Source organism: Pleurodeles waltl, chromosome 4_1 (assembly GCF_031143425.1).
Source record: "Pleurodeles waltl isolate 20211129_DDA chromosome 4_1, aPleWal1.hap1.20221129, whole genome shotgun sequence".
Lineage (NCBI taxonomy): Eukaryota > Metazoa > Chordata > Amphibia > Caudata > Salamandridae > Pleurodeles > Pleurodeles waltl.
The window spans coordinates 737,411,510-737,438,398 of NC_090442.1; positions in this window are offsets into that span (position 1 = coordinate 737,411,510).

The following is a 26,889-nucleotide window of genomic DNA, read 5'->3' on the forward strand; positions in this document are numbered from 1 at the left end:
GCTTTGCAGGGTATTCTGGGTAAGAAAACTTTGGGGAATCCACACAAGTCACACCTCTGTGGACTCCCCCGAATGTCTAGTTTCCAGAAATGTTTGGGTTTAGTGTGTTTCTCTATATGGCCGCCGAATCCAGGACCAAAAACACAGGTGCCTGCCTTACAAAACCAGTTTGTTTTGCCATAGACAATTTTGATGTCTCCACAATATGATTTGGGTGGTGGAATTTGGGGCTGAACTAAATTGGTGAGCTCCCAAGAGAGCACTCTCTCTCTGCTTGCCGCCGCATTCACCTGCTCTCTGGGTTGGCCTAACCCACTATTACCCAGTTGCACTAACAGCTTGCGAAGGGACAGCAGGACTGTCCTCATCACCTCCCTCATAATGTACTGGAAGAGGAGTTTTCGAATGGGACTCCTCTGACTGAAAAATCACTCCCAGAGTCTGCGCCATTGTCCTATCCCTCAGATGCTGCCTCAGTATCTGATGTCTCAGTCTCTGATCCTATGTCAGAGCGGTCCTCTATAACCCGAGTGCAGGCAGCAGTCATCCATCAAGATGCCATCTCTGCTATTGGTTAAACTGTTGCTCTAAAACACTAGCCTACGTAGACAGTCACAAAATCGATGGTGTGTGTGAGATACGTGCAACAGTAGAGGCCACCTTACCTGCGCTTCTTCCCTCAATCAGCACGTACTTTCAAGACACTCAAAAAACACCTTGTCACATACCATTCGTCACAGTCTTTAGCACCTCCTGCGCCCAGTCCAACAATCATTATTGGTGCTCCCACTCCCTCCTCCTCGGATTCCCTCATTACCACCCAGCAAAAGTGCCCTTCATCTCTCCATAGACTTTACTAATGTACTCAGCTATTTACATAAAATACAGATGTGCTCTTTGCAGTAGGCATATAAACCTTCTGCGCTTCTTTATGGCACTAAAACTGTCACTAGACAAGTCGGACCCTTTTCCCCCCAGGGAAACCACACACATATTGACAAAAGTGATGTATATATGACAGCCAACCACCTGAAACTCAACTCAAGCAAAACCGAAATAATCCTCTTTGGCCCTCACCAAAAAAACCTGGGACCCCCCATGATGGCCCACCACGCTAGGCCCTGCACCCACCCCCGCCAACTACGCACGCAACCTCAGCATCATCCTAGACTCCTCCCTCTCTATGACCCAACAAATCAACGCTCTTACCTCCTCATGCTTCAACAAACTCCGTATACTGAAAAACATTAAAATGGATCCCCACAGAGACCAGAAAAACTGTCACTCACGCACTCATCAGCAGCAGGCTTGATTACAGAAACGCCCTCTACGCCGGCACCACTCTAAAACTCAAGTGCAAACTACACGCATCCAGAACTCAGCAGCACGACTCATCCTCGACCTCCACCGACACGAACACATCTCTCCACACCTCAAATCCCTCCACTGGCTCCCCATTGACAAAAGGATCACCTTCAAGATCCTCATCCTCACACACAAATCACTCCACAACACAGGCCCTGCCTACCTCAACGAGAGTCACCTTCCACACCCCCACACGAAACGTCCGTTCAGCTGACCTCTCTCTCGCCTCTGACCCCCGCATCAAACACACCACCACCGGGGGCAGATCCTTCTCCTACATTGCACCCAAAACATGGAACGCACTCACAACCCACATTCGCAAGACCCAAAACCTACTTCTTTTCAGGAAGGGCCTCAAAACCTGGCTTTTTGAACAGTGAACCTCCTAGCCCCTTTCCCTCCCCCCCGTCCCCCCCCCCCAGCGCCTTGAGACCCTCACAGGTGAGTAGCGCGCTTTATAAATCTCTTTGATACAGATCTACCTATATATATATATATAAATATATATCTACATAGATATATCTATAGATATATCCATGTACCTAGATATATCTATCTACATAGATATATATATATAGATATATACATATATTTTTTTTTAGTTGTTGTATGGTTTCCTTGGGGGCCAAAATGGCCCTCAGGGAAACCCTACAACATCTAAAAAAACAATTGCCCCCACAGGGGGTCACCCTGCCCACGGGCGACCCCCTGTCATTTCATTTTTTTTTTATTTTATTTTTTTTGGGAAAAAAAAAAAAAATCCCCTGGGGGGGGGGGGGGGGCGCGATCGCGCCCCCCCCCCTCCCCATGGGGCACCTACCTTTTTATTTTTTTAGGAAAATTATCCGGGGGGGGGCGGCCCGTTTTCCGGGGGGGGGCTGCCCCCCAAAAGTGAAATCCCTGGTGTCTAGTGGGGTTTCCTGGCCCCCGATCGCAGCTGTGCTGCGATCGGGGGCCAGGAAACCATTTCAGAAGGCCTCATAAGAAAGGGGAGACTCTCCCCTTTCTTACGAGGCCTTCTGAAACTGTTTCTGGCCCCCGATCGCAGCACAGCTGCGATCGGGGGCCAGAAACAGTTTCAGAAGGCCTCGTAAGAAAGGGGAGAGTCTCCCCTTTCTTACGAGGCCTTTTCAAAATGTTTCCTGACCCCCCCGATCGCAGCTGTGCTGCGATCGGGGGAGCCAGGAAACCTGAAAGTGTTTCCTGGCCCCCGATCGCAGCACAGCTGCGACCGGGGGCCAGGAAACACTTTCAGGAAGGCCTCGTAAGAAAGGGGAGTGTCTCCCCTTTCTTACGAGGCCTTCCTGAAAGTGTTTCCTGGCCCCCGATCGCAGCTGTGCTGCGATCGGGGGCCAGGAAACACTTTCAGGAAGGCCTCGTAAGAAAGGGGAGACTCTCCCCTTTCTTACGAGGCCTTCCCGAACGTGAAAAAGGCCGTTTTCCCCATGAAAGCAGGAAGCGGCCGCAAGGCTGCTTCCTGCTTTCATGGGGAAAACACCTTTGCAACGCGCTGACGTCACAAAGGGGCGGGTGGGGGGCGGGGGGAGACACGGTAGCTTCCGTGTCTCCCGGGGGGGGAAAAAAAATAAAAAATAAATCCTCGGGTGCGACGCACCCGAGGATTTATTAATGCCCTTCCTGGTGTCGGCCACTGGTCGTGACCCGCACCAGGGAGGGTGTGTGGGCGTCGGCCACTGGCCGACGCCCGCATTTAAGAGGTTAAGTATGCAGACATGAAATTGCTTCCCCTGTCTGATACTACTTCCTTTGGGAAGCCCACCCTGGAAAATATTCCCAGGAGGGCCTTTGCCACTGCAGGTGCTGTAGTGGTCCTTAAAGGAATAGCTTCAGGATATCTTGTGGCATGGTCCACTACCACCAAGATAAATCTATTGCCTGAAGCAGTAGGAGGGTCAAGGGGGCCAACTATGTCAACCCCTACCCTTTCAAAGGGAACCCTAACCACAGGCAGTGGAATAAGGGGTGCCTTTGGGGTGCCACCTGTCTTGCCACTGGCTTGACAGGTTTCACAGGACTTACAAAATTCCTTTGTGTCCTCAGACATTCTAGGCCAATGAAACAGGGGAACAAGCCTGTCCCACGTTTTCATTTGTCCTAGATGCCCAGCTAGGGGAATGTCATGTGCCAGTGTTAGGAGGAACTTTCTGTACTCCTGAGGAATCACTAATCTCCTGGCAGCTCCAGGTTTAGGATCCCTATGCTCAGTGTACAAGAGGTTGTCCTCCCAGTAAACTCTGTGAGAGTCACTGACATCCCCATTAGCCTGTTTGACAGCTTGCTGTCTGAGACCCTCTAATGTGGGACAGGTTTGCTGTGCCACACTCAGCTCCTCCCTGGCAGGCCCCCCTTCACCCAAAAGCTCAGCAGTGTCTGCTTGAAGCTCCTCTGGTGTAGGTTCTGCACAGGGAGGGAATTCTTCTTCCTCAGAAGTAGAATCCACTGTAGAGGGAGGGATAGTAGGAAGTGGTTTGCTTCTACTAGCCCTAGCTTTAGGGAGCATGTGGTCCATTGTTCCAGGATCCAAGCTTCCCTGTCCTTTTTGCTTTTTGGCCTGAGCCCTTGTCAAAGCAAAAATATGCCCTGGGATGCCCAGCATTGCTGCATGGGCCTCCAACTCCACATCTGACCAAGCTGATGTCTCCAAATCATTTCCTAGTAGACAGTCTACAGGTAAATCTGTGGCTACCACAACTTTCTTTGGACCAGTAACCCCCCCCCCAGTTGAGATTAACAACAGCCATGGGGTGGCTAAGTGTGTTGTTGTGAGCATCGGTTACTTGGTACTGGTGACCAAGTAGGTGTTGTTCAGGGTGGACCAGTTTCTCTATGACCATTTTCACACTGGCACCAGTGTCCCTGTAGGCCTGAACCTCAACACCATTTATTAGGGGTAGCTGCTTGTACTTATCCATATTAAGGGGACAAGCAACTAAGGTGGCTAAATCAATAGCCCCCTCAGAGACTAACACAGCCTCTGTGGCCTCCCTAACAAGGCCAACCCCAACTAAGTTACCAATAGTGAGCCCAGCTACTCCCTTGGATTGGCTATTAGTAGGTTTGCTCCCACCACCACTGCTATTAGTAGGGACACTAGGGGTAGCAGTAGGGGTTGTAGTGGTAGGAGCATTGGTGCTTTTCTTTGGACAACTGGGATCTGTTGTCCAATGGCCTTTTATTTTACATAAATAGAACCATGGTTTCTTTTCCTTGTTCTGATTAAAAGAGGATTTGGGACCACCACCCCCACCAGAGTGTTTTTGTGGGCCTGATGAAGACTCATTTTTAGATTTGTCCCCACCCTTGTCAGAAGACTTACCATCCTTCTTTTTGTTGCCATCTTTGTCACCCCCTGTATGAACTTTTCTGTTCACCCTTGTTCTGACCCATTTGTCTGCCTTCTTTCCCAATTCTTGGGGGGAGGTCAGATCAGAGTCCACCAAGTACTGGTGCAACAAATCAGACACACAATTATTAAGAATATGCTCTCTCAGGATCAAGTTATACAGGCTGTCATAATCAGTAACTTTACTGCCATGTAACCACCCCTCCAAGGCCTTCACTGAATGGTCAATGAAATCAACCCAGTCTTGTGAAGACTCCTTTTTGGTCTCTCTGAACTTTATCCTGTATTGTTCAGTGGTTAAGCCATAACCATCCAGGAGTGCATTCTTAAGAACTTGGAAATTATTAGCATCATTTTCTTTCACAGTAAGGAGCCTATCCCTACCTTTTCCACTAAATGATAGCCATAGGATAGCAGCCCACTGCCTTTGAGGGACATCCTGTACAACACAGGCCCTCTCAAGTGCAGCAAACCACTTGTTAATGTCATCCCCCTCCTTATAAGGGGGAACTATCTTATGCAGATTCCTGGAATCATGCTCTTTTGCAGGATGACTATGGGGAATACTGCTGCTGCCACCATGGGTATCTAAACCCAACTTCTGTCTTTCTTTCTCTAGTTCAAAAGACTGTCTATCCAAATCCAGCTGTTGCTTTTTAAGCTTCAGTCTGGTTTGTTCCACTCTCAACTTATTGAGTTCCCTCTCTAACATTCTGTCATCAGGGTTGGTGGGAGGGACATTCTTAGACACAGAAGAATGAACAGAAGGAGACCTGTCCCTTACAGAAGCCACCCTAACAGCTTGGCTAACAGAAACATCACTACCAGTATGGTGAGAATAAATGCTTTTGCTATGATGTGAGACCACACTATTTGTATGGTGTGGCTCATCATCATTACCAACTATGCTAGACTGTCTAGTAATGGGCAGGCTAGGAAGTTTCTTTCCCGAATCTTTTCCTGGGGGAGTCCCTGGATCAGATTGGGAACCATTTGCTACCTTTTCAACAGATGTGGCCCCTATGGCCTTATCTTGTTCTCTAAGCATGTTAAGCAATAATTCCAAAGAAGGATTCTTCCCTACACTCAAACCTCTCTCTATGCAGAGACTCCTTGCTCCTTTCCAGCTAAGGTGATCATATGCAAGTTTGGACAGATCAACATTTTGGCCTGTGCCAGACATTTTTTAGAGAGAGTTAAAGTGATAGAAAAAGATAAAAAGTTTGTCAGAGCTTTTAGAAAGACAGAGAAAAAACCTTTTAAAACTTTTTAGAACTTTTTAGAAAGTTAGAAGTACTTTTCAGCACTTAGAAAAGAGTGAAAAGAGGAAATGCAAAACTTTTTGGCTATGTGTATATACACTGACCTTGTTTTGTATATTTTTCTCTTATGAAAAGTACAATGACAAGAGTGGTAAGTAGTCTCAAAGCACTTATCCCACCGCTGCACAACCAATGTAGGAGGCTGGACTGGCTTGTAGTGAGTACCAAGGGGTACTTGCACCTTGCACCAGGCCCAGTTATCCCTTATTAGTGTATAGGGTGTCTAGCAGCTTAGGCTGATAGATAATGGTAGCTTAGCAGAGCAGCTTAGGCTGAACTAGGAGACGTGTGAAGCTACTACAGTACCACTTAGTGTCATATGCACAATATCATAAGAAAACACAATACACAGTTATACTAAAAATAAAGGTACTTTATTTTTATGACAATATGCCAAAGTATCTTAGAGTGTACCCTCAGTGAGAGGATAGGAAATATACACAAGATATATATACACAATAGCAAAAATATGCAGTATAGTCTTAGAAAACAGTGCAAACAATGTATAGTTACAATAGGATGCAATGGGGAAACATAGGGATAGGGGCAACACAAACCATATACTCCAAAAGTGGAATGCGAACCGCGAATGGACCCCAAACCTATGTGACCTTGTAGAGGGTCGCTGGGACTATTAGAAAATAGAGAGAGTTAGAAAAATAACCCTCCCCAAGACCCTGTAAAGTGAGTGCAAAGTGCACTAAAGTTCCCCTAAGGACAAAGAAGTCGTGGTAGAGGAATAATGCAGGAAAGACACAAACCAACAATGCAACAACTGTGGATTTCCAATCTAGGGTACCTGTGGAACAAGGGGACCAAGTCCAAAAGTCACAAGCAAGTCGGAGATGGGCAGATGCCCAGGAAATGCCAGCTGCGGGTGCAAAGAAGCTTCTACTGTACAGAAGAAGCTGAGGTTTCTGCAGGAACGAAAAGGGCTAGAGACTTCCCCTTTGGTGGACGGATCCCTCTCGCCGTGGAGAGTCGTGCAGAAGTGTTTTCCCGCCGAAAGAACGCCAACAAGCCTTGCTAGCTGCAAATCGTGCAGTTAGCGTTTTTGGACGCTGCTGTGGCCCTGGAGGGACCAGGAGGTCGCAAATTGGACCAGGAGAGAGAGGGGACGTCGAGCAAGACAAGGAGCCCTCTCAGCAGCAGGTAGCACCCGGAGAAGTGCCAGAAACAGGCACTACGAGGATGCGTGAAACGGTGCTCACCCGAAGTCGCACAAAGGAGTCCCACGTCGCCGGAGACCAACTTAGAAAGTCGTGCAATGCATGTTAGAGTGCCGTGGACCCAGGCTTGGCTGTGCACAAAGGATTTACGCCAGAAGTGCACAGGGGCCGGAGTAGCTGCAAAAGTCGCGGTTCCCAGCAATGCAGCCCAGCGAGGTGAGGCAAGGACTTACCTCCACCAAACTTGGACTGAAGAGTCACTGGACTGTGGGGGTCACTTGGACAGAGTCGCTGGATTCGAGGGACCTCGCTCGTCGTGCTGAAAGGAGACCCAAGGGACCGGTAATGCAGCTTTTTGGTGCCTGCGGTTGCAGGGGGAAGATTCCGTCGACCCACGGGAGATTTCTTCGGAGCTTCTGGTGCAGAGAGGAGGCGGACTACCCCCACAGCATGCACAGACAGGAAAACAGTCGAGAAGGCGGCAGGATCAGCGTTACAGAGTTGCAGTAGTCGTCTTTGCTACTATGTTTCAGGTTTGCAGGCTTCCAGCGCGGTCAGCAGTCGATTCCTTATCAGAAGGTGAAGAGAGAGATGCAGGGGAACTCGGCTGAGCTCTTGCATTCGTTATCTAAAGTTTCCCCAGAGACAGAGACCCTAAATAGCCAGAAAAGAGGGTTTGGCTACCTAAGAGAGAGGCTAGCAACACCTGAAGGAGCCTATCACAAGGAGTCTCTGACGTCACCTGGTGGCACTGGCCACTCAGAGCAGTCCAGTGTGCCAGCAGCACCTCTGTTTCCAAGATGGCAGAGGTCTGGAGCACACTGGAGGAGCTCTGGACACCTCCCAGGGGAGGTGCAGGTCAGGGGAGTGGTCACTCCCCTTTCCTTTGTCCAGTTTCGCGCCAGAGCAGGGCAAAGGGGTCCCCTGAACCGGTGTAGACTGGCTTATGCAGAATTGGGCACCTCTGTGCCCAACAAAGCATTTCCAGAGGCTGGGGGAGGCTACTCCTCCCCTGCCTTCACACCATTTTCCAAAGGGAGAGGGTGTCACACCCTCTCTCAGAGGAAGTTCTTTGTTCTGCCATCCTGGGCCAGGCCTGGCTGGACCCCAGGAGGGCAGATGCCTGTCTGAGGGGTTGGCAGCAGCAGCAGCTGCAGTGAAACCCCAGGAAGGGCAGTTTGGCAGTACCAGGGTCTGTGCTACCGACCACTGGGATCATGGGATTGTGCCAACTATGCCAGGATGGCATAGAGGGGGCAATTCCATGATCATAGACATGTTACATGGCCATATTCGGAGTTACCATTGTGAAGCTACATATAGGTAGTGACCTATATGTAGTGCACGCGTGTAATGGTGTCCCCGCACTCACAAAGTTCAGGGAATTGGCTCTGAACAATGTGGGGGCACCTTGGCTAGTGCTAGGGTGCCCTCACACTAAGTAACTTTGCACCTAACCTTTACCAGGTAAAGGTTAGACATATAGGTGACTTATAAGTTACTTAAGTGCAGTGTAAAATGGCTGTGAAATAACGTGGACGCTATTTCACTCAGGCTGCAGTGGCAGGCCTGTGTAAGAATTGTCAGAGCTCCCTATGGGTGGCAAAAGAAATGCTGCAGCCCATAGGGATCTCCTGGAACCCCAATACCCTGGGTACCTCAGTACCATATACTAGGGAATTATAAGGGTGTTCCAGTAAGCCAATGTAAATTGGTAAAAATGGTCACTAGCCTGTTAGTGACAATTTGGAAAGAAATGAGAGAGCATAACCACTGAGGTTCTGATTAGCAGAGCCTCAGTGAGACAGTTAGTCACTACACAGGTAACACATTCAGGCACACTTATGAGCACTGGGGCCCTGGTGAACAGGGTCCCAGTGACACATACAACTAAAACAACATATATACAGTGAAAAATGGGGGTAACATGCCAGGCAAGATGGTACTTTCCTACACAGCCAACTGGGCTTGTTGCGGAGGTACTTCCACCGAAGGGCGTTGGTCTCAAGAATCCATGTCTTTACATGTCAACTACCTGGAACTCCTGGCAAGCATGTTCACCATCTGGAGTCTAGGTAAGAACAAAGTCAAGTATTGTATCCTCCTTGCAATGGTCATTGTCTCGGCGATCTAGTATTTCAACAAAATGAGAGGAACCTGCTTGAGTACCCTGCCCGAGATCGCAAACGATGTCTGGAATTACGTCTTAGAGAAGGAAGTGAGGGTGATGCTGGTTCACCTTCTATGCCTAGCAAACACTGTAACAGACTGGAACTCCCCTTTTCAGTGAGACTGGCAACTTCACCCCAAAGCGTTTCATCAGCTGTGCCTCAGATAGAGCCATCCAACGAGGGATTTGTTTGCATCAAGGCTGAATGCACTGCTTCCACTTTTATTCAGCTGGAAATGGGCTTCAGAGACAGCGCAAGTGGATGCATTCTTGCAGGACTGGATGGAAGGTCTCAATTATGCCTTTCCACCATTCATGCTGATAGCCAGAGTAGCGAATCGGATGAGAGATTAACAAGTGGGGATGATTGTATTGACACCGGTATGGAAATCCCAGTCTTGGTTACCTCTCCTACTGGAACTGTCATGTTACCTTCTGGTCATAATTCCATTACATCCACACATCGTCAAGGGCCAGAGAGAGCAACAACATCTCTTGGAGATGGACATTCTTCTGAACCTGATGGCTTGGCGCATTTCCAGCAACAATGCCAATTACTTGGCATTTTGGAAGAGGCTTCCTTCTTCATGGACCAAACTTGGGCAACAGGGACCTATAAAGATATAGATTAGCCTTGTCAGTATGGCATAGTTGGTATGTGGAAAGATAGGTGGATGTCGTGGTGGCGGACACATTCGGGAACGCAGCCGCAGGGGTAGGTGCTGCATCGAACGCCGGCAATCACATAAATTCATTGTGAACCAGGCAACAGGCCTGCGTGATCCCATGAAGCCCTTTCTCTAATGGAGATGATTCATTGTGAACCGGGCAACAGGCCTGCGTGATCCCATAAAGCCCTTTCTCTAATGGAGATGGGTGACTGATAAGAAAGGAAAGCCAGTCCGGTTTACCTCTAGTAAGTGAATGATGACGTCTTGACTGTGAGCGCTAGATCGCAGGAGCTGATACATTTTTTTGCCTTTGTTTTCAATTAGAGAAGTCCAATGATTAAGTAGGTCCTGAAGAAGCGTCAGGGGATCCTGATGGACCATAAGAGACGCGAAACATGTCGACTGCATATTGACCACATATTGAGGGATTTTGGATAATCACCGTCTTCCTCTATCCTGATTTTTGTGTGAGTGTCTGAGCATTATCTCTTGTTTCACTCCCTTGTTACTTTTTTAATCTTGACCATTTCCCAACAGCAAGTAATAAATTATTTAGTGAGGGTCTTGAGCCAATTTTACTCTTTCTTCTTGTTTTTTCCTTCCTCTTTCTCGGACCCATACTTGGTTCCGCGGCATCATCGTTAACAAAAAGATCTCCGGCAAAGAGCCCCCCTTCGGGGGGTGCCCGTCAGGCATTGCAGCGCCGGCCTGACTAGGAGCTGTCAGATGATGAAGCATGACACTGAATGTGGTGTGTGAGGACTTTTGCTCCTGATTTTTAGGACTCCTTCTCTTTTCCTCCCGCTAGTCTTGGAACAGTGTATTATATTATATTATCAGACATTATTTTGGTTCTGAATTTTCTGGCACAGCTAGCAGACAAGGGCAGAGCGTACTACACCATTTATTTGATCAGGTCAGCATTATCAGCAGCTCATTTTCCTATCACAAAAAAGCCAGTTGGGACTCATTCACTGGTATGTAGGTTGATGGAGATAGACTTTCCCATACTTCTACACCCAAGTTCTCTAGAACATGTGATGTTAATGTGGTACTGAATCTCTTTAAGAATTGGCTGGGCAACCTGCACTTATTTAGGAAGCAACTTTTAGCTAAACTTATCTTGTTACTGTGCCTTATAGCATGTAAAAGTGTTTCTTTTGTCTGAGCATTGTATCTACGAGGGGGATCTTTTATCACAGAGGAGGTAGTCTTTACTTCTGCCAGACATACTACATCCAACACAAACTATGTTTTATTAATCTTTCCATAACAACTCTAGACTGTGGGGGTCATTACGATTTTGGCGAACCGAAAAGCCCGTCTGCCGAAATCCTCACAGGGAGGTTGCCGCCATTGTGGCTGCGTCCTCGCCGGGACCATTATGCTCGTAATCAAGCCGGCGGCAAAGCTGTTGTGCGCAGGGTGCACCAGCATTCTTGCAATGTTCTCTGTCTGCAAAGCAGACAGTGAACATTGAGACGGTTCTAGCCAGGGGGGCCCTTGCACTGCCTATGTCAAGTGCATGGGCCCCCTGCATCCGTTCTCTGCCAGCCTTTTCATGGCGGTGGTACTGCCATGAAATCGTTGGCAGAGAACGAAGTTGTAATCCCCAGGGCAGCGCTGCCCTGGTGGATTAGGACCGCCAGCACCTCCAGGTCGTCGGGATGTCAAAATCTGGCGGTGCTGGCGGTCCAACCGCGGCTCTACCACCATGGTCGTAATATAGCAATCGGACTTTGCAATGGCGGTGATCTGATCTCCACCGCAAACCTGGCGGTCATGAAACCGCCGTGTTCGTACTCAGGCCCTGTGTGTGTTCATTTCCCTTCAAGAATATGAAGGGGAGTCGAGGGGCGTTTGACCCAAGAGAGCTCACCATTTGCTAATATCACTAATCAAACCCCACAAAGCAGTCTCATCCTCCACTTTAGCCACATAGGTCAAATGGGTGGAAAAAGGAACCAGCCTTTGATACTTACAGTAATCAGTGCTCCCTCTACCAGAAGCACCATGTTCTTAAAAGCCCATGCTCCTGGTGGTAAATTAGAAGACATTTTAAAGTCAGCAGACTGGTCTTCGGATTCCACCTTCAAAGTTACTTTTAGCTATTACGTAAATGGATACATTAGTTGGTAGTAAGCTTTGAAAAAGCATAATCTGAGCTGCCAGACCTGACTTTGAATGACAAGTTTCCTTGCAAGCGTGATGAAAATTTTCAGTTCTATTAAGGACACAGGGACACAGAGGCAAAGATTATTCCAACCAGAAAGGAGAACCTTTCAACCAACACATATGATACTTCTGAGATGTATACAAGTTTACAATATGCTTGCATATAATTGTAATGGAGGCTCTTGAATTTTCATGCAAATTGACTGTTTTGGTATAGTACATGGATATTATTATTCATATTTAATTTAGGAAGTTTACCAATGACATGTTCCACGATACATATACAGAGGAGAAATACGTTTTAATCTTGTTTTTTCATTTCCACAGTATCAGAAGAGATCCAGTAAACTGCAGCAGAGAAGAAACATTTGAGTAGAAGTGGGAAAGTTTTATGGAATGTTGTACTTCTGGTTCACAATCAAAGGAAGAGGAGGAGGTTCAGTTTCAAGGATTTTTTTATGGGATTATATGGGTTCTGATTTGTTAATCTGAAATCTTGTGCATTGTAATTTTGTATCACTTGCACCTTGGGGTTGTAGTTTGGGTTAGTATTGGCTGCTGTGAAGAATCACTGACATAATATTGATGCATACAATATCCAAACACAAAAATACGGGAAATTAAATATCAGTAACAAAAATATTGGCTTCCTATTCTTAACTAATAAAACCACCAATATCAAGAACACAAACATAGTTAAAATATTGTTTTTTTTTTTACTTATCGAAAACACAAATATCAGAAACAAAAGCATTGTTACCTTTTAACATATATGCGCTCATTACAACCCTGGTGGTAAATGCTGCCTACCGCCACACTGACGGCCGCCAACATACCGTGACCACAGCGGAATTCCGCTACGGGTATTATGGCCCACACCAAGAAATCCGTCACTATACAGACACCCACACAAGTCCACCAGACCAAAGGTCAGTGATAAACTGGCGATAGCAAAATCCACGCCGTTATGCCAACAGGAATACGCCCACAGTATCACGACCCACAAATCACTGCGGCGGTCCTTCAACCGCGGTAAACTATTGGCGGTACACACCGCCGGGCTCAAAATACACACACATTTACAAAACACCACCTGTGATGCTATTAATTGTGCTTGACCAACGACTTTGTGTTTCACCACTGCACATATTAGTTGCTCAATGTTCACCAGTAGCACATTATAGTGGTCATTACAACCCTGGCGGATGGTGTTAAAGCGGCGGTAAGACCGCCAACAGGCAGGCAGTAAAAAAAATTGAATTACGACCGTGGCGGAAACCGCCAACAAAGACAGCCACTTTAACACTCCGACCGCCACGGCGGTACAGACAAACAGCTTGGCGGTCACTGCCAACAGACAGGCGGAAGACAAAGTACCGCCCACAGTATCACAACCTACCAATCCGCCACCTTTTCCGGGGCGGATTCACCGCGGACAAAAACACAGTGGAAACCGGACTTCGAAGGGAAAACGCTGACCTCTACACACCCCACGAGGAATCCGATTGCCATGCAACACGAGTTGCACATCCTGCCAGCTCTCATCTTCTTGCTCCTCTACCAGGAGCACGAACGCCGGCGGCGAAGACAACAGTGAGTACTGCACCTACGAAACAGGGGAGGAGGGAGGGGAAAAACTGGGACACACACACGCAACACCCCCACCCTCACCCACTACAACACACACACTAATACATATTTATTTATACATTATAGTTACACCCCCAAACCCCCGGAAGAATGCAAAGACAAAAGGAAATCAGTGTAACCATTGTAATATATTAAAATCAAGTACTCAAAAATATATATACACACCATAAACAAAATATACACCAAGCTTAGTAGTCCAGGTAGTGCACCAATGAAGTCCGTTGAACACTGGGCCCACACGGTATGGGCGAGGCCCACACAAGATCCCCGACCATGACGGAGAGAACACTGCAGGGGCATCAGAGAGCAAGAAAACAGGCACCTCAGGGGGAGGGAAATGGGGGGCACCTCAGCCGGTTGAGTGCACGACACCAAATCCACGAGGGGGCCACATGCCCACTGTTCAATCCTGGGGAGTGCAAAGCCACAGTCTCTCAAGTCTATACAGTGGGTGGGTTGCCCACTGTTCCATCCTGGGGAGTGCAATGCCACAGTCTCTCAAGTCTCTACAGTGGGTGGTTTGCAAACTGTTCAATCCTGGGGAGTGCAAAGCCACAGTCTCTCAAGTCTATACAGTGGGTGGTTTGCCCACTGTGCCATCCTGCGGAGTGCAAAGCCACAGTCTCTCAAGTGGATGACAGTCTCCACTGGTTCTGGAGGAGGCATGGTGCCTAGAGTGCTTCATCCTGCTAAGGACAGAGGTAGTGGATGCCATTCTCCACTGGGTCTGGATGGGGCATGGTGCCCACAGTGGTTCATCCTGCTAAGGACAGAGGTAGTGGATGGCAATATCCACTGGTTCTGGAGGAGGCTCTGCGTCCAGAGTGCTTCATCCTGCTCGTGACGGACTCAGTAGCGTCAGTGCCCTTGGCGCTCATGGGCCAGCGGTGCCCTGTTCAGCGGTGCTTGAAGCGGCGGTGCCCTGTTCAGCGGTGCTTGAGGCGGCGGGCTCCTTTGCAGTGACTCAGCTGCTGGCGGTCCTCTCTGACCCAGCGGGGCTTGTGCTGGCGGTCCTCTCTGTCCCAGCGGGGCTTGTGCTGGCGGTCCTCTCTAGCCCAGAGGGGCTTGTGCTGGTGGTCCTCTCTGTCCCAGCGGGGCTTGTGCTGGCGGTCCTCTCTAGCCCAGCGGGGCTTGTGCTGGCGGTCCTCTCTGTCCCAGCGGGGCTTGTGCTGGTGGTCCTCTCTGTCCCAGCAGGGCTTGTGGTGGCGGTCCTCTCTAGCCCAGCAGAGCTTGTGCTGGCGGTCCTCTCTAGCCAAGCGGGGCTTGTGCTGGCGGTCCTCTCTGTCCCAGCGGGGCTTGTGCTGGCGGTCCTCTCTGTCCCAGCGGGGCTTGTGCTGGCGGTCCCCTGTGTCCCAGCGGGGCTTGTGCTGGCGGTCCTCTCTAGCCCAGCGGGGCTTGTGCTGGCGGTCCTCTCTAGCCCAGCGGGGCTTGTGCTAGCGGTGGCCTCCTGGGCAGCAGGGCAGGTGCTGGCGGTGGCCTCCTGGGCAGCGGGGATGATGGCGGTCTCCTCCGCCGTGCTGCTCTATCCAGACTTTCCGGGTGTCTTGTGGCCCTTCCCCACCTTGTAAGGTGTCGCAGCTGACTCCACACTCCCACCGGGACCCCTGGGAGCGGCTTTGGTGGCTGGAGTCTTCCCCCTCTCCCGCCGGGCACTGGCCAACTTTTGATGCTTGACAGGTGGGGGACTGTCCATGCTGTGGCTCCGTGCCACACTGGCTGCCCTGGTGGCTGGTGCACTCCAGATTCCGGTGACTACAGGCCCCACTGGTCCCGGAGATGTTGTGGCTGAGGTGATAGGTTGGGACCTGGAGAGCCAGGCCCTAGGAGACGGACGGGGTGGGGGAGGTGTGGGAAAGAAGTCAAGGTTGGACAGGAAAGGTTTTTGGGAGACACTGGGACGGGTAGCTGGAGGGGGTTTGGGAGTGGAGGAAGAGGTTGTGGTTGTAGGAGGTGTTCGTTTGGTGACTTTGGGTGAAGGTGCATGCGCTGGAGGCTGTCGTGAGGTAGATGGCTGTTGGGTGGGTGTGTGCCTGCGTTTGTGTATCTTGGGAGGTGGCGTCACAGACACACTGGGAGAGGACACAGGGGACGTGTGAATGGTAGTGGGGGTGGTGACTGCACGTGAGCGGGGTGTGGTGGTGTGTGTGCTGGTGATGGCAGTAGTGGCTGTAGATGTAGTGCATGCAGGTGTGAGTGTAGATGAGACTGGGAGGGAGGAGGGAGACGAGGAGGAGGGGGACACAGTGGAGGCAGTGGATGTTGGTGTGTCAGCTTGTGTGTGATGCTTGCGTGAGTGCCTGTGGGATGTGTGGTGCTTATGTTTGCCTGAGCTTCCCTTGTGTGTTGACGTGTGTGCATGCTGGTCTGAAGGTGTGCTTGGGATAGGCTGGGGTACAGGGGATTAGGTCTGGGTGGAGGAAGTTGGAGGGGGGAGGCTAGAGACAGGGACAATGGCTGCCATCAGTGCTGAGGCCAGAGTCTGAAAAGCTTGCTGAAGGGCCACCTGACCAGAATGAATGCCCTCCAGGAATGCATTGGTTTGTTGCAACTGCCTTTCGACACCCTGGATGGCATTCAAAATGGTAGACTGCCCAACAGTCTATTAAGGACACAGGGACACAGAGGCAAAGATTATTCCAACCAGAAAGGAGAACCTTTCAACCAACACATATGATACTTCTGAGATGTATACAAGTTTACAATATGCTTGCATATAATTGTAATGGAGGCTCTTGAATTTTCATGCAAATTGACTGTTTTGGTATAGTACATGGATATTATTATTCATATTTAATTTAGGAAGTTTACCAATGACATGTTCCACGATACATATTCAGAGGAGAAATACGTTTTAATCTTGTTTTTTCATTTCCACAGTATCAGAAGAGATCCAGTAAACTGCAGCAGAGAAGAAACATTTGAGTAGAAGTGGGAAAGTTTTATGGAATGTTGTACTTCTGGTTCACAATCAAAGGAAGAGGAGGAGGTTCAGTTTCAAGGATTTTTTTATGGGATTATATGGGTTCTGATTTGTTAATCTGAAATCTTGTGCATTGTAATTTTGTATCACTTGCACCTTGGGGTTGTAGTTTGGGTTAGTATTGGCTGCTGTGAAGAATCACTGACATAATATTGATGCATACAATATCCAAACACAAAAATACGGGAAATTAAATATCAGTAACAAAAATATTGGCTTCCTATTCTTAACTAATAAAACCACCAATATCAAGAACACAAACATAGTTAAAATATATATATTTTTTTTACTTATCGAGAACACAAATATCAGAAACAAAAGCATTGTTACCTTTAAACATATATGCGCTCATTACAACCCTGGTGGTAAATGCTGCCTACCGCCACACTGACGGCCGCCAACATACCGTGACCACAGAGGTATTCCGCTACGGGTATTATGGCCCACACCAAGAAATCCGTCACTATACAGACACCCACACAAGTCCACCAGACCAAAGGTCAGTGATAAACTGGCGATAGCAAAATCCACGCCGTTATGCCAACAGGAATACGCCCACAGTATCACGACCCACAAATCACTGCGGCGGTCCTTCAACCGCGGTAAACTATTGGCGGTACACACCGCCGGGCTCAAAATACACACACATTTACAAAACACCACCTATGATGCTATTAATTGTGCTTGACCAACGACTTTGTGTTTCACCACTGCACATATTAGTTGCTCAATGTTCACCAGTAGCACATTATAGTGGTCATTACAACCCTGGCGGATGGTGTTAAAGCGGCGGTAAGACCGCCAACAGGCAGGCAGTAAAAAAAATTGAATTACGACCGTGGCGGAAACCGCCAACAAAGACAGCCACTTTAACACTCCGACCGCCACGGCGGTACAGACAAACAGCTTGGCGGTCACTGGCAACAGACAGGCGGAAGACAAAGTACCGCCCACAGTATCACAACCTACCAATCCGCCACCTTTTCCGGGGCGGATTCACCGCGGACAAAAACACAGTGGAAACCGGACTTCGAAGGGAAAACGCTGACCTCTACACACCCCACGAGGAATCCGGATGCCATGCAACACGAGTTGCACATCCTGCCAGCCCTCATCTTCTTGCTCCTCTACCAGGAGCATGAACGCCGGCGGCGAAGACAACAGTGAGTACTGCACCTACGAAACAGGGGAGGAGGGAGGGGAAAAACTGGGACACACACACGCAACACCCCCACCCTCACCCACTACAACACACACACTAATACATATTTATTTATACATTATAGTTACACCCCCAAACCCCCCGGAAGAATGCAAAGACAAAAGGAAATCAGTGTAACCATTGTAATATATTAAAATCAAGTACGCAAAAATATATATACACACCATAAACAAAATATACACCAAGCTTAGTAGTCCAGGTAGTGCACCAATGAAGTCCGTTGAACACTGGGCCCACACGGTATGGGCGAGGCCCACACAAGATCCCCGACCATGACGGAGAGAACACTGCAGGGGCATCAGAGAGCAAGAAAACAGGCACCTCAGGGGGAGGGAAATGGGGGGCACCTCAGCCGGTTGAGTGCACGACACCAAATCCACGAGGGGGCCACATGCCCTCTGTTCAATCCTGGGGAGTGCAAAGCCACAGTCTCTCAAGTCTATACAGTGGGTGGGTTGCCCACTGTTCCATCCTGGGGAGTGCAATGCCACAGTCTCTCAAGTCTCTACAGTGGGTGGTTTGCAAACTGTTCAATCCTGGGGAGTGCAAAGCCACAGTCTCTCAAGTCTATACAGTGGGTGGTTTGCCCACTGTGCCATCCTGCGGAGTACAAAGCCACAGTCTCTCAAGTGGATGACAGTCTCCACTGGTTCTGGAGGAGGCATGGTGCCTAGAGTGCTTCATCCTGCTAAGGACAGAGGTAGTGGATGCCATTCTCCACTGGGTCTGGATGGGGCATGGTGCCCACAGTGGTTCATCCTGCTAAGGACAGAGGTAGTGGATGGCAATATCCACTGGTTCTGGAGGAGGCTCTGCGTCCAGAGTGCTTCATCCTGCTCGTGACGGACTCAGTAGCGTCAGTGCCCTTGGCGCTCATGGGCCAGCGGTGCCCTGTTCAGCGGTGCTTGAAGCGGCGGTGCCCTGTTCAGCGGTGCTTGAGGCGGCGGGCTCCTTTGCAGTGACTCAGCTGCTGGCGGTCCTCTCTGACCCAGCGGGGCTTGTGCTGGCGGTCCTCTCTGTCCCAGCGGGGCTTGTGCTGGCGGTCCTCTCTAGCCCAGAGGGGCTTGTGCTGGTGGTCCTCTCTGTCCCAGCGGGGCTTGTGCTGGCGGTCCTCTCTAGCCCAGCGGGGCTTGTGCTGGCGGTCCTCTCTGTCCCAGCGGGGCTTGTGCTGGTGGTCCTCTCTGTCCCAGCAGGGCTTGTGGTGGCGGTCCTCTCTAGCCCAGCAGAGCTTGTGCTGGCGGTCCTCTCTAGCCAAGCGGGGCTTGTGCTGGCGGTCCTCTCTGTCCCAGCGGGGCTTGTGCTGGCGGTCCTCTCTGTCCCAGCGGGGCTTGTGCTGGCGGTCCCCTGAGTCCCAGCGGGGCTTGTGCTGGCGGTCCTCTCTAGCCCAGCGGGGCTTGTGTTGGCGGTCCTCTCTAGCCCAGCGGGGCTTGTGCTAGCGGTGGCCTCCTGGGCAGCAGGGCAGGTGCTGGCGGTGGCCTCCTGGGCAGCGGGGATGATGGCGGTCTCCTCCGCCGTGCTGCTCTATCCAGACTTTCCGGGTGTCTTGTGGCCCTTCCCCACCTTGTAAGGTGTCGCAGCTGACTCCACACTCCCACCGGGACCCCTGGGAGCGGCTTTGGTGGCTGGAGTCTTCCCCCTCTCCCGCCGGGCACTGGCCAACTTTTGATGCTTGACAGGTGGGGGACTGTCCATGCTGTGGCTCCGTGCCACACTGGCTGCCCTGGTGGCTGGTGCACTCCAGATTCCGGTGACTACAGGCCCCACTGGTCCCGGAGATGTTGTGGCTGAGGTGCTAGGTTGGGACCTGGAGAGCCAGGCCCTAGGAGACGGACGGGGTGGGGGAGGTGTGGGAAAGAAGTCAAGGTTGGACAGGAAAGGTTTTTGGTAGACACTGGGACGGGTAGCTGGAGGGGGTTTGGGAGTGGAGGAAGAGGTTGTGGTTGTAGGAGGTGTTCGTTTGGTGACTTTGGGTGAAGGTGCATGCGCTGGAGGCTGTCGTGAGGTAGATGGCTGTTGGGTGGGTGTGTGCCTGCGTTTGTGTATCTTGGGAGGTGGCGTCACAGACACACTGGGAGAGGACACAGGGGACGTGTGAATGGTAGTGGGGGTGGTGACTGCACGTGAGCGGGGTGTGGTGGTGTGTGTGCTGGTGATGGCAGTAGTGGCTGTAGATGTAGTGCATGCAGGTGTGAGTGTAGATGAGACTGGGAGGGAGGAGGGAGACGAGGAGGAGGGGGACACAGTGGAGGCAGTGGATGTTGGTGTGTCAGCTTGTGTGTGATGCTTGCGTGAGTGCCTGTGGGATGTGTGGTGCTTATGTTTGCCTGAGCTTCCCTTGTGTGTTGACGTGTGTGCATGCTGGTCTGAAGGTGTGCTTGGGATAGGCTGGGGTACAGGGGATTAGGTCTGGGTGGAGGAAGTTGGAGGGGGGAGGCTAGAGACAGGGACAATGGCTGCCATCAGTGCTGAGGCCAGAGTCTGAAAAGCTTGCTGAAGGGCCACCTGACCAGAATGAATGCCCTCCAGGAATGCATTGGTTTGTTGCAACTGCCTTTCGACACCCTGGATGGCATTCAAAATGGTAGACTGCCCAACAGTGAGGGACCTGAGGAGGTCATTGGCCTCCTCACTGAGGCCAGCAGGGGTGACTGGGGCGGGGCCTGAGGTGCCTGGGGTGAAGGTGATGCCCACCCTCCTGGGTGAGCGGGCACGGGGAAAAGGCTGAGGGGATGCTGGGAGGGCAGTGCTGGTAGGGCGGGGTGGCGGCTGCACCTGTAGATGCGGGGGCACAGATGTTGCTGCCACCATAAGGGAGCTCCCATCAGAGGACGAGTCTGTGTCGCTGGTGTCAGCTCCTGTCCCCGCCGTGGAGCTCCCTTCGCCCTCCGTCCCACTGGTGAACTCCGAGTCCGTTGTCTCACCCTCCAGGGCCATGTGGGATGCAGCTCCCTCGTGCTCCGGTGCCACTGCTCCTCCGCCTGATGATGCTAATGCACACAAGAACAAGGAGACCACAAAAAGGGGGGGGAACGACAGAAGAAAGACATGTTCAGTGCATGCATTACCGCTACCGTTGGCGGACACGACAGACACAGAAGTCCCCTGCACTACGCCGCGCTCTTGGGCTCCACTGTTCAATCCCTGGGAAATGGCCTACAAGGCTATGGACGACATCTTCACACATGGATGACACAGGGGCATGACTAAATGTACTTGCCACTCTACATAGGTGGGGTGTGGTGCCACATGGCCTGCCTTACGGAGGAACCTTGCCTACTAAACTCCCCCTGGCCTAGGGAAACCCACAGCCCACCTCCCCCAACCAGACACCTCCACTGCGCGCAAAATCACCAGGATGAGAGTGTACTCACCCCCTTGTGGCTGCTGTGACGCCCTCAAGCACCCATCCAACTCTGGGTACGCCACCGCCAGGATCCTGAACATCAGGGGGGTCATGGTGCAACGGGCACCCCTCCCACGTTGGGAGGCCATCCCCAGCTGAGCCTCCGCTGTCTTCTTGCTCCAGCGGCGAATGTCCTCCCATCTTTTCCAGCAGTGGGTGCTCCGTCTGTGGTAGACCCCCAGGGTCCGGACGTCCTTGGCGATGGCACGTCAAATATCTTTTTTCTGGTGGGCGCTGACCTACATGAATTGTACAGGGGGAAGAGAAACTTATTACCAACTGCACCGTCACAGTCATTGGCCCCCATCCCTACCCTTGCCATGTGGCACATGCACTCACTGTCGTTTCATGCACGCCGCAATCTCCCCCTTCTTACATCCACCCCACTCCACACAGGCATAGCCCATACAGCATGCTCCCAGTGTACTTACCTGTTTGTCTGGAGGACCGTAGAGTAGCGTGTACTGGGGGAGGACCCCGTCCTCAAGTTTCTCTAACTCCTCCGATGTGAAGGCAGGGGCCCTTTCCCCAGACACTCGAGCCATTGTCTCTTCCAGACCGAGGACACGGCAGCACTTGCAGTGTAGGTCCTCTCCTGTCGAAGATCAGGTATCGAGTGATTGAACAGATAGAAAATGGCGGTCACGTCCGCGGCGGTGCGTACTGTCACCGCCGGCGTACATCATCATTGGCTCCTGGGACCCATAGGGTCCAATGTTAACCAATGCAGCATAGCGCCGCGGTCTTCGACCGCCTACCGCGACGGTGTACAAGCCACCATTTCAGGGGTCCGCATGGCTTCATTTTTAACTGCGTCACACATACCTAGGCCTAGATTGAACACACATACAGGCCACTTTTCAGATTAGGATTCGTGTTCTGTGTAAGCTGTGGGTACGTACCTCTGAGTTGTTTGACTCTGTGCTCGCTGTTGTTCTTCATAGGCACTGTCCGCTGGGACATGTGAGGAGATGGCGGCATCCTCTGGTGTACAGACTGCTGGTAGACCTGTCGACAATGGAGGAAAGAAGTGATCATCACATACAGGCTTGACCATGCCACAATCCAGGAACTGTGTACCCAGCTGGAGCCAGACCTGATGTCAGCTATCCGCCATCCCACAGGAATCCCCCCTCAAGTGCAGGTGCTGTCAGTGCTCCATTTCCTTGCAAGTGGGTCATTTCAAACAACAGTGGCCATAGCATCAGGGATGTCCCAGCCTATGTTTCCAAACATGTTGTCCAGAGTGTTGTCTGCCCTGCTGAAACACATGCGGAGCTACATCGTTTTCCCTCAGGTTGAGGATTTGCCTACAGTGAAAGGTGATTTCTATGCCCTGGGACATATCCCCAACATCATAGGTGCCATTGATGGGACACATGTGGCTTTGGTACCCCCGCAGGAGTGAACAGCTGTACAGAAACCAGAAGAGTTATCATTCCATGAATGTACAGATCGTATGTTTGGCAGACCAGTACATCTCCCATGTGAATGCCAAGTTCCCTGGCTCAGTGCATGACACCTACATCCTGCGGAATAGCAGCACCCCTTATGTGATGGGTTAACTCCAGAGGCACCGTGTGTGGCTATTAGGTGAGCACCTGGAAGCAAGACAGTGGGAATGGTTGTCTGGGTCTGGGGTTATCCCTACAGGTTAGTGTGTGTCTAACAGTTGTCCCTCGCCATTTGCAGGTGACTCTGGTTACCCCAACCTGTCATGGCTACTGACCCCAGTGAGGAATCCCAGGACAAGGGCAGAGGAACGCTACAATGAGGCCCATGGGCGAACACAGCGTATAATCGAGCGGACCTTCGGCCTCCTGAAGGCAAGGTTCAGGTCCCTCTATATGACAGGTGGATCCCTATTCTACTCACCAAAGAAGGTGTGCCAGATCATCGTGGCCTGCTGTATGCTTCACAACTTAGCTTTGTGATGACAGGTGCCTTTTCTGCAGGAGGATGGTCCAGATGGCGGTGTTGTTGCAGCTGTGGAGCCTGTGGACAGTGAAGACGAGGAAGCAGAAGAGGACATGGACAACAGAGACTCGGTGATCCTGCAATATTTCCAGTGAGACACAGGTAAGAATACAGACCTGCCTACTACATGTACTTTAACACTACTACCTCTCTACTGTCTGTCGTTTTCACCCAGTGTATGGTCACTGAGTTGTCACTTTCCCTTACGATTTCACAGATGTGGGTCCCACTGTGTGACATCTGCTTTGATTCCTCATGGACTAGAGCTGTGCGACATAGGTATGTTGACATTACAATTGTAAGAGCTTTTTGCCACAGTAATTGCTAACACACTATTCCGAAATCACAGACTGACGCCAGATTGTTTTGTGCTTCAAGGGTGTTTATTTAAGTGCAAAATATTGGAGGGGGTTGAAAAATGGTGAGGGGTGATGGTGGAGGAATGTCCATGGCAGAGTCCAGTCCATTAGTCTCACAGGTGCATTGCTCAAATGGGCATAGGAAGTGGAGCTGGGGCAGTTTAAGGATGGACAGGGTGACAAAGTGGGACAGAAGGATGACATTCAGGGTGGTCTCATTTCTTGGCAGGGGTCTTGGCATTGTTCTCTGTCTTTGTCCTGCATCTCAGGGACCGTTTGCAGGGTGGTTCTCCCTCTGCAGGGGGTGGGGTGCTGGTGTGGTGGTCCTGTGGCGGTGCCTCCTGTCCACTAGCGCCAGCGGAGGTGGTGGGCAGTTCATCGTCCATGCTAGTGTCGGGGGCCCCTTGTTGTGCCACAGTGTCCCTTCTGGTGTTGAGTACTTCCTTCAGCACCCCTACAATGGTGCCCAGGGTGGAATTGATGGCTCTGAGTTACTCCCTGAAGCCCAAATACTGTTCCTCCTGCAGCCGCTGGGTCTCCTGAAACTTGGCCAGTACCATTGCCATTGTCTCCTGGGAGAGGTGGTAGGCTCCCATGATGTTGGAGAGTGCCTCGTGGAGAGTGGGTTCCCTTGGCCTGTCCTCCCCCTGTCGCACAGCAGCCCTCCCAGTTCCCCTGTGTTCCTGGGCCTCCGTCCCCTGGACCGTGTGCCCACTGCCACTGACCCAGATCCCTGTTGTTGTTGGGGTGGTGGGTTAGCCTGGGTTCCCTGTAGTGGTAGACACACTGCTGATTGACGTGTCCTGGGGACAGAGGTATGGGCCCGCTGGGTGGGTGCTGTGCTGGTGTTTCCAGAGGGGGGAAGCTCTGTAGTGGCCTGTGACTGTGTGATGGGAACCGACTGTCCCGAGGTCCCCGATGGGCCGGGCTGGTCATCTAGATCCAGTTGGACAGAGCTGCTGTCATCACTGTGGGCCTCTTCTGTTGGTGGTGTGGACATGTGTGGACCCTCCTGTCCGGTGACGTTGGGTAGGGGACCTGCAGGGTTATAAAAGGATGTTTATTACATCTGTGTGTGCCATTGTGTGCAATGGGTGGGTGACCGTGTACCCCAGTGCTTGCATTCCTGTGTGGGACCTTGTGTGATGATGGTTTAGGGGGGTGTATGGGTTTGTGCAGTGGGCATGCTTTGGTGATGGGTGTCCATGCTTTGGTGTTGCATGCAGGGCTTGGTGTTGGGATGTGTGGTTTGTGATGTTGGGACATTTGTGAGGAGTTGGAGTGATGGGGATGAGGGTGGGGGTATGTGATGGCATGCAGGTAGGGTGGGGGATGTAATAGTTAAGATTTGACTTACCAGAGTCCATTCCGCCATCTACTCCTGCGAGGCCCTTAGGATGCAGAATTGCCAAGACCTGCTCCTCCCATGTTTTTAGTTGTGGGGGAGGAGGTGGGGGTCGGCCGCCAGTCCTCTGTACCACGATGTGGTGTCTTGAGACCACGGAACGCACCTTCCCCCGTAGGTCGTTCCACCTCTTCCTGATGTCTTCCCGATTTCTTGGGTGCTGTCCCACTGCGTTGACCCTGTCCACTATTCTTCGCCATAGCTCCATCTTCCTTGCAATGGAGGTGTGCTGCACCTGTGATCCGGATAGCTGTGGCTCTACCCGGACGATTTCCTCCACCAGGACCCTGAGCTCCTCCTCCGAGAACCTGGGGTGTTTTTGCCGTGCCATGGGGTGGTGTGGGTGATGTGTGGGGTGGTGTGTGTGGTGATAAGTGTGCTGATATGTAGTGGTGTGTTGTGTGAGGTGCATGGAAGTTATGTGGGTGATGGTCTGGTGTACCTGTGGATGCTAGTATTGTTGATGGTGGTGTCTCTCTCTGTGCTTCTTTCTCAATTGTTGTCGTAGGGATTTGTGGGTGATGTGGGTGTGTGTTTTATATTGTATTGGGTGTGTGGGAGTGGTGTGTGTATGTGTATCAGGTGTGTGTATTTTGAATTGTCCAATGTGGCTGTGTTTTGTATGTGTGTGTGTATTTTGAGCGTGGCGGTGTGTACCGCCAATTGAATACCGCGGTTGAAAGACCGCCACGTGGATTCGTGTGTCGTGATAGTGTGGGCGTATTTCTGTTGGCGTGACGGTGTCAGTTTTGTTTTCGCCAGTTTATCACTGACCTTTGGTGTGGCGGACTTGTGTCGGTGTCTGAATTTTGGCATATTCTGTGCTGTGGCTCATAATAGCTGTGGCGGATTTCCGCGGCGGTGTGTTGGTGGTCTTCTGCACGGCGGTAAGCGGCTGTTACCGCCAATGTTGTAATGAGGGCCTATATATTTTGTTCAGTTTGGCTGCCTATTGGCTTTGACATGGCGTTAGCCATTACATTCTGTATTCAGGTCAGCTGCCTATTGGCTTTAACATGGCATTAGACATTACATTTGGTATTTAGGTTAGCTGCCTATTGGCTTTGACATGGCGTTAGACATTACATTCTGTATTCAGTTTAGCTGCCTATTGGCTTTGACATGACATTACATTTGATATTTAGGTTAGCTGCCTATTGGCTTTAACGTGGAGTTAGACATTGCAGTTGAGACATTGCAGATGAGCTGTGTTTTTCCAAGCTGTGTTTTTCCACATGATAGATCAAGCTGTGTTCTTCACACCAGACCCTAGCTGATAAGAGCACGTATATTTTGTGTTTACCTCTCAATCCAGTCTGAGAACGAGTGAGGCTCGGAGAATTGGCCACTCTCCAAGTTTCTTCGGTTCTCACACTGAGTTTGCCTTTAAGGATGGCTCTGGACTACAGCAGAGTTAGATTGAATTTATCTTGACTTCAGACAGGAACCAGACGTCAGTTGCCTGTCTCCAGTTTGGGTAGAAAATCTCTTTCTCGTATTTGAACCGGAGTCATCAACTTGCAGGTCCCAGAAAGATGAAGCTGAGTTATAGGCCCTACAGCCTTGCCCTACGGTGATGCAATTTTGACTTTTATGCTTTGCTTTGAAGTTATGCTATAATATAATCACATGTATTTGCTGTGTACATTGCAACTGA